Source organism: Scleropages formosus, chromosome 4, assembly GCF_900964775.1.
Source record: "Scleropages formosus chromosome 4, fSclFor1.1, whole genome shotgun sequence".
NCBI classification, from domain to species: Eukaryota; Metazoa; Chordata; class Actinopteri; order Osteoglossiformes; family Osteoglossidae; genus Scleropages; species Scleropages formosus.
Window position 1 is genome coordinate 36,321,265 of NC_041809.1, and position 8,419 is coordinate 36,329,683.

Below are 8,419 nucleotides of genomic sequence, written 5' to 3' on the forward strand. Positions count from 1 at the left end.
TTTGTCCACCTCCACCGGCTGTTGTTCTGCACAGGGCACTTCCACTTTTCCTCTCGCTGACCTGCAGGGGAACCATTCGTACCGCGTCTCTTTACCTCGCGAGGGTGTACGTCGCCTGGTAGACGAGGTCTGTCGTGCCATTTCGTATCGTGACTTTTCTTTCCTTTCTGTGCCATTAAGCGGCCCGGATCCGGGGGAGGGAACGCGCTCCCGGAGACGTAACCGACGGAACTTGATTTTGGACTCGATGGCGTCGTTCACGTCGCTACCAGTACTGCCAGACGTCGTGACCCGTCCCGGCCGTACCGTGGTTCGGTTCGTCTTCGTTCTCTACATCCGCAGGCCAGAAGAGCTCACTGTGACACAGTATTTGCAGCACCGCTGATGCACTTGATATTTGAAGAGCGGTCCGTTTCTGCGTAGTGTCGAGTGTATCGTAAGGGGCTGCGTGTCTGTTTACTTCTAACCAGAAAATAACTTCTAATTTATTTACCTGAGATACTGGAGACCACAGAATATGCTAAGATAAAATATGCATCGTGACTGAAGGAGACAGTTGTCGTGCAAAAAAGTACCTGCAATTAAGCAAAAATCTTACATTTATTTAGTTAAAAAAAAAAAAGTTTGAGAGTTCAAGTTTGTAGCGAAATCCAAAAACAAACAAAAAAAGATTATATTGACAATTAATGAAGAGTGAACGTTGGGTGATTTAGTACTGCCTCTTACAAAGGGGCCGTGGATGAAGCTGTGTGTGTGTGTGTGTGTGTGTGTGTGTGTGTGTGTGTGTGTGAGAGTGAGAGGTGCTCTGCTCTGCACAGTAGTGCTGAGCAGTAGTTTACCGCGGTGTCACCTTCCACAGGGGAGCAGTACTCCCGGAGAATTGTATAAATGCTTTATTTACTTAAAATAAAACTGTCTGCACTCCTTTTTGTGCAAATTGAACATGAAACGGCACAGAAGGAAAGGAAAAAAAAGTGCCGTAGAAATGTGGAGTCGAGCAAAGCGACGCAGCGTCACGTGTTGCAGTGTTAACCGTGCATCGAAAACGGCGAATGACAACATTGAGCATAATTTTTGGGGCTGTGTACTGTTACTGTACTTCTGGTGCCCTCGTTGCACTAAACCGTCATGTCTTTACACTTTTTCTGCAGTTCATTTCAGGGAGCAACTCGCTTGCTTCCCGTAGACTTCGTGACCTCCTGCGAAGGTGATTTCATTTTTAAATCGGACCTGCACAAGAATTACTGCGACAGATTTTTATTTTTTTTTTTATTTAAAGTTTTGAATAAATTTACATTGAAATTGTACTAATTCAGAATTGAGTAGTATGTTCCTTCCTGGGTTGGCGATACATTTTATTAAGCTGGTTGTTTCTAAATTCTTGTCTTTGACTATCTGATATCAGTGCTGCTATATATATATATATATCTATATATTTTTTTTTGGCTTATTAACTTTTCAGACATACTGTTATTAGTGGTCAAGTACCAAGGAAGTTTTTTGTTGTTGTTTTTTTATGGACAAAGAAGTATGAGGTTTGTGTGTGTGTGTGTGTGTGTGTGTGTGTGTGTGTGTGTGTGTGTGTGTGACTCGAGTTACGAACAGTACGAAACACGTCTCCGGTTTGCTTTGACCCCCCATCGAGCCCTGCGGTATTTCTCACAGACACGCTGGAAAAGGAAGCGTCGATACGTCTAACGCCAGGTCACCTTTGTAAAATACGCTTTGACGGTCTTTACCGAAAACCCAACATTTACACGTTTAAGTGCTGACAGCTTCTGCACGGAACTTCCAAGCCAATTCTTGTCACGTGAAGAAATAGCATTTTATAGCTTATTGAATATTGTTTTGTCATCTTTTGAACATTTTTAGGTGAATCTGCCACTCCGATCGAAGGAAATGGTTGATGTCGTCGATAACGTCCTCGTGCTTTTCGTTTTGTACGCGACGAGTCGTAAAGTGTTCGGCGTGTAGCTCTGGTTCGCACGCGTCACTTTGTACAGGTGACGAACGTACGTGACGACTTCACGCTTTCTTTAAGATTGTATGTATCCTTCCAGGTTACGAGTGATTTTGTATCGAGTGGTGATCACGGAGCGAACCTGGTGGTCAGTGCTCCCGTGTGCGCCGGTCCTGGTCCCCCCGCCGGTCCTGGTCCCCCCGCCGGTCCTGGTCCCAGCTCCTAGGACACTATGCGTGGCCCGGTCTTCGGTCGACTCTCCTGATTCGTTGAGTTTATCAGTGAACTCCAGGCCGTAGGGGGTCATCGAACCCTCCTCTGTGTGAGTTCGCATATTTTCATTTATTTACTCCCTTAACACTGAGCAGTGTTAAATATAACGATGGCAAATTATTCGGTTACCTAATTGGTTAGGCGATATAACAGTGTAAATTCAGCGAAATAATGACACGCTTTTGTTTGTGGGGAAGAAATAATGGATTAAACGAAGGGAGCGCATCGGAAGTTGTTAAAGAGCAAAGTGTCGTGCAGCACTTTCCAGAAAAGACCTGGATTTGGTGACAATTTAATGCGTTTTTGCGCCTTTGTGGTCGTAGCGGGGAAGTCGCTAGGACTGGCGGCGGACTCCACAGAAACAGTCAGTCTGCAGTGCTGTGGCTGGGAGATGCTTCTGTAAAGGTCTTATTTTTTATTCTTTTTTTTTTTATTTTTATTTAAATTGGGAGGAGCGGAGCAGTGAAGTATTAGAGCCATAGGATTACTACTAAGTACAGCACTCAATGTAAAAATGCAGTTAAATACCGTGTTCAGTTCGAGTGCAATATGGGTTCACAGCATCACAGAGTGAACTTGCCTGCAATCACAAGCATTTTGTCTCCTTTTCTCGTGCGTGCGTGTGTGTGTGTGTGTGTGTGTGTGTGTGTGTGTGTGTGTGTGTGTGTGTGTGTGTCGTAGTGAAACGTGCGAATGGATCACACTCTCTATGTAGAAACTTTACTTTTCTGTCCCACCTGAACACCACAGTCAGCTGGTTCGTTCTACTGAGATGCTGTTTCATCGGCGAGCGGCGAAATAATGAACGAAGGAGAAATATTCCTCCTGTGGGAAATGCCAGGGCTTTCACTGGGATTTACCGCAGTCCGGTTAGCGGAGCTACTCTGCACCCCTGAAACACAAAGTAGATTCCATTGAGCGTCTCCCTTTGTTTTGTTTCCGTTTCTAAATCTCTGATTAACGCTGTTAATCCTTGAACGTTTCTCTTGTTTCATGTTGTGATGATGATGATGATAAAGACAAGATGATTTACACATTAATGTGTGAGACACATACAGCTCTTCACTCACGGTTGTTCTGCTTCCTGCCTTTTTTGTACTGTACATAACCGAGGTATAATGTTACGCTCCGAAGAAATATACCAACTGAAGTTTAACACGAAAGGAATGTTTTGTCTGGTCAACTAATGGCAGTAAAATTAGTGTTTGCAGGGTAATGCGGTTTTTTTTTTTTTTTAACGACATAACATACCAAAGCGGACGGCCAATGTCAGCATGAAATATGTTCGATGCAGTAATGCAGTGGGCGGAGCTACAGCGTGTAACGGTGTAGCAGACGGCGGCGCTGCCTTGGCCCAGAGCGGCCGGCTGGTGGCGGAGTGGTTGGAACTGCAGCCTTTGGACCCAAAGGTCGCAGGGTCGAATCCCACCTCCAGCCACAGTACCTTTTGAGCAAGGTCCTTCCCCGAAATCGCTCCAGTAAAATTACCCAGCGGTGTAAATGGGTAAATAAGTGTAAGTAGCTTTGGAGGAAAGCGTTGGGTAAATGTAGGTAAAATGCTCCTTTTCCAGTGGCAGCCTGTCTGCTCCGCACCACTAGGGGGCGCTGTAGTGCTCGGCGCAGTGGACACCTGAGATTGAGCAGATCAGTGAGTCCAAGTGGACAACTTGGGGACTCTGTAAGGGACACTTTTGAGTCTCCTGTTCAAGGTGTGTGGGGGAGGCAGGAAGTATGGAAGGGTTATTGTTTTTTACTTGGAATCTAAATACCCTCATAACATGTCCCACTAACATTACATTATGGATTATTATGCTGTATATTGTTCAAAGTTGTTTGAACAGGGGTATTTAAAGAATATATGTATATATTCTCTATATGTATATATATTCTACTTTTGTCATTGTTTCTTTGGTACTTTCTACTCACTGTAAAGAAAAAATTGCACTTTATATGAAGAATTCTGCATATTATTTTTGATAGGTGACGTTGCATTAAAAATCTAGGTACTCTAGGCTTTGTGTTTAACAGAAATATATCCACTTTAATTTCGAAAGTATATTTTAGTGTTGAAAATATATTTTCAGTGTTTTAACAAGTGAATGGCATGATGAAGTTGCAGTGCTCCGACTGGAATGACTTTTAGTTGTTAAAATGGTTGCGTTAAGACTGTATTTTCCATGCATTAATTCAGTCTCACATTGTGGTGGTATGTTGTTTTGGCAGTTCATCTGTTTTTGCCTTTCCTAATCTAAATATGGTGCTTAAATTGGCTTATGTTTTTTTTTTTTGGTTGTTTCTTTCTTTCTTTTTTTTTTTTTTTTTTATATCATCTTCACCATCATCGTCATCATCATTTTACTGTTCTGTGTTAATTGCCGTTTCATGTACGTCAACTACCTTATTAAATGTCCTTTGATAGTACAAATTGTGTTTTTTGTAAATAGCTTAAGTCTGAAACGACCAATGATTGCAATAAAGACGTAATTTAACTATTTATCTTGTCTCATTACAGACCATTTCAATAAATTGTTTTGGGGTAACTTGTATTTTCATCATTCATGTAATTTACAAACATGCTAGAATGGAGAGAAATTTGTGTACAGATGCAGATTTCTCGTAAACTGAGCAGTAAAGGTGGAGTTGAGAGACTGATCTATGAAGGACTTTCTCAAATTAGTTGCATTTAAACTTTTTGAGCTTTAGCTTTAAACTGTTTTTAAACATACGAAGAGCAAGACACACAGTTCCTTATTTAAGTATTTAGATGTATATTTTCCCCCCATTTAGCAAAGTTACTCGTTCATATCCGATTGATTCATGCACTAGTTTAATTTTGTTCCAAACTCGAGTGTGAAGTGATCCCTTACAGTAAATGTGAGTAAAACGAGACAGGTTCTCTCTGACGTGCCGAGACCCTACAAGGCGCCGGTAAGTCTTCGCCAACTGCGCATCCGGCGTTTTCTCTTCGTTCTTCCTGCCTGTTCCGTTCAAGCTCCCGCAACATTCTTGGGAATCATTTATGGACAGAAATGTTCAAGTCTTTCCGCAGATAATTCCCATCACGACTTTTCTGCTGGGTCGCCCAACCACGTGGACTTTGGGATCCTACAGCCTGTGTATCTGGAGAACCTCTGGCCTCTTGCTTGGATTGTTACCCTGTCCAAAGGTACATCTTCTCCTCACTTCTAAAGTGTCCTCAGCTGTTCGCTTGCACTTTCTTGCATTTCTCTTTCAGTCCTACAGTCTAAGGTGGAGGACCGTCAGGACACGACACTGCTGGCACCGTGTTTTACCATGTCTACAGGCACGGTAGAGACTGCACCGCACGAGGATGATGTTCTGGGAACGCACCAGACCAAGTGTGCTGTACTCTGATGCTTGGCATTGACACAAATATGTCCTATTTACAGAATTCTGCATTTCTCAACACTGAACAGTATGTTCCCCGAATATATATAACAAATACTGTTACTCGAAAGTGGCAAGTTTCAAGTGTACAGGCTGTAAGGGTCATAGGTTTGAATCCCACCTCTAGCTGTAGTAGTAAATCACCCAGCTGTATAAGTAAATAACTCAAGTAGCTAAACATGTCACTTTGGAGAAGTGTTGCTAAATGAATAAATGTAAATGTAAGGCTCTGATTAATTTCCTTCAAGTTACAGCTTTGCCTCTTTCACAATTTCAAGACAAATTAAGCCCTAAAACACAAAGAGCCTGCTGCCACCATCCTGCCTAAATGAGCAGCCAGTTCGCTTCATTTGATTCACTTTGGCAAAACAAGGAGACGACCGGAAAGTATCGGCGAAACGGGAAACAATGCGGTCTTTGAATAGCTGCACTGAAAGGGTTATCTCATGTACGGCCAGCCGTGTGGCTGCCCGCTCTCCCCCAGGACGGGAGACGCCACGTCTCCTACTCGGGAGAAGAATGCTTAGTTGACCAGGGGTATTTCTCACTCACATAACTGAAATTATAGGTGTACCTTGTATTTTAAACATATTTCTATTCGTACAGCTGCAGTCCGCATCCAAGGCCGTTTACATAATTTCATTTTACTAAGTGCTGCGGTAAGTTGTGTTTATGTGACATACATCTCAGCTTTGACCCCTGACAGTGTTGCACCTTGTATGGGGGGGGGGGGGGGGGGGGGGGGGTCAGCAGTATTGTGCACGTTCTTTACGTTCACCAGGACCAAACCACGTCAACCCGAATGCAGGACGTCAGGCAAATTCTGGCAATAATTGCGATTATAATAATAAATGATTAGGAAAATATGAGCTATTATTAGGACCACTGGTCAACAGTACTCTTATATCCTTAATTTGTATTTTTATGCTACAAAAATTGTGTCTTGATGAAATTTGTAGTCAAAGACTATGTAACCATTATAGGATCTGGCTGAAGTCTGAGCTTTGATACAGTAACTTATTGCATTAATCAAATTATGATTTTTCAAAGAGATATTTAAGCTTATTCAGTGTGCAGTGAAAAAGCATTTACCCCTTTCCCGATGTCCTCTGTTGTGGTAAATTTTTGACTTGGAATGTTTTTAGGGCTGCAGCTAAACTTTAAAATTAGATAAAGGGCACCTGAATTACATATGAAACTGAAGATGAGAAATTATAGTATTCGTGGGGCTTTTACTTAATTTCAACATTAAAACAAAAAAAGCTCAATATTTATTACAGCTATGTCTGGAATTTTTGCAAAATATAAAGCAAGGCGTGTCTCAAAGCTGAAAGTGCCCGGAAACTGATGAACATTACAGAAGTTTATGGGATGAATGTGTCAGTAAGTGGCTTTGAATAGCAAGCTGTACACGTATCAGTTTTACTTTCAGTAATTTCTCATTTTATTCTTAATGAAGTTTGAAGTTATTGTGCACCGTTGATATGTAACTACGGTACTGGTTACATGAGACACCATTTTAATTCGTGTCTGAAATACCATGTGGTCCGAAAGGTTAAGGGGAAAGCAGTAACGAGTGACCCGAATCTCACCTGTTTTGGCAGTCGGCGAAATCACTTTGAAAGGAATATCTGCAGAATGTGGACGTTCGCAAGTTCCTTGGAGCTGTCCAGGGTTCTGAAGGAAGTTCTCCGAATGTACAGGTGATGGACAAACATCGAAGGCAGAACAACAATACTTCTTCCGCGTCGGAGAAACCGTGGCAGCGCCACAGATACGGAGCAGCATATGGTTTTTGAACTCTTCCGCACATTCTAGGCGTCCCAGCATTTGAGTACATCGAATGTGTGGAGAATAATGGTTTTATAGAAGCAGCGATGCTCACGGATTCTCTCCAGAAAGTCCCATAAATGACAGCATTTTGGATTGAAGTTCCAAGGAATTATTGCACAGTGTAAGCACTTCGCTGGCACCAACACTGTTGTTTGTACCTTAACTTTTTTTTTTTTTTTTAGTAAATTTACTTGTGGCTGTTCACCCTCTTCTGTTCTCTCCCTCAAAGAACTACAGCCACTCCAGCTTTGGGCGCTGAATGCACCAACGCTCTCCTTTAGCCACCTGCCTCACTCCAGCCGGTAGGTTTCTTTGGATGTGACACGCCAAGCGCCCATCTGCACGTCGGTGTTGGTGCGCAGAAGGGCATAGAGCTGCGGCCGTGTCCCTGAAGCAGCTTTGCACAGCAAAGTGAAAAATATGCAGCTATTTCATCAAAAAATAGGGAAAAAGAAAAGCAATGCAGTAGTCTGCTGTGCAAACATGTATAAGCAAGACAGAGCGGACACAGTGTGGAGGGGGTTGAGCTGTGGGTCGAAAGTCTTCTACATCCTCTAACGGCACTCGGTCACAAGGAACAGCAATAATGTTGCTGTCCAGCTGTAGTTCACACCAGCTTCAAGTCTCTGCTGTGGACCCTACGGGTGGAGGTTCAAAAAATGTTTCACCGAAAAGAAGAGTAGCTTTGTCATCGTGCTCCTCCGTGACAATGTGCTTCCTTTGGAAAGAAGCAGTGGGACAGTATTGTCCTGGATGATCCCTTACTGTGGCCAAATGAAAGGTCGTGACCTCTAAACGTCGCCCTCCAGCAGACTCACCGACGTGTGCGATTGACAGCAAACGGGCTGTTTTCTCTTCCGCTGCTTGTGGACTCAACACACAGAAAGAAATCCTCTCCTTTGGTGTCAAGTCAAAATCGGTGGTTGTGTGTCACTTAACGGTCTG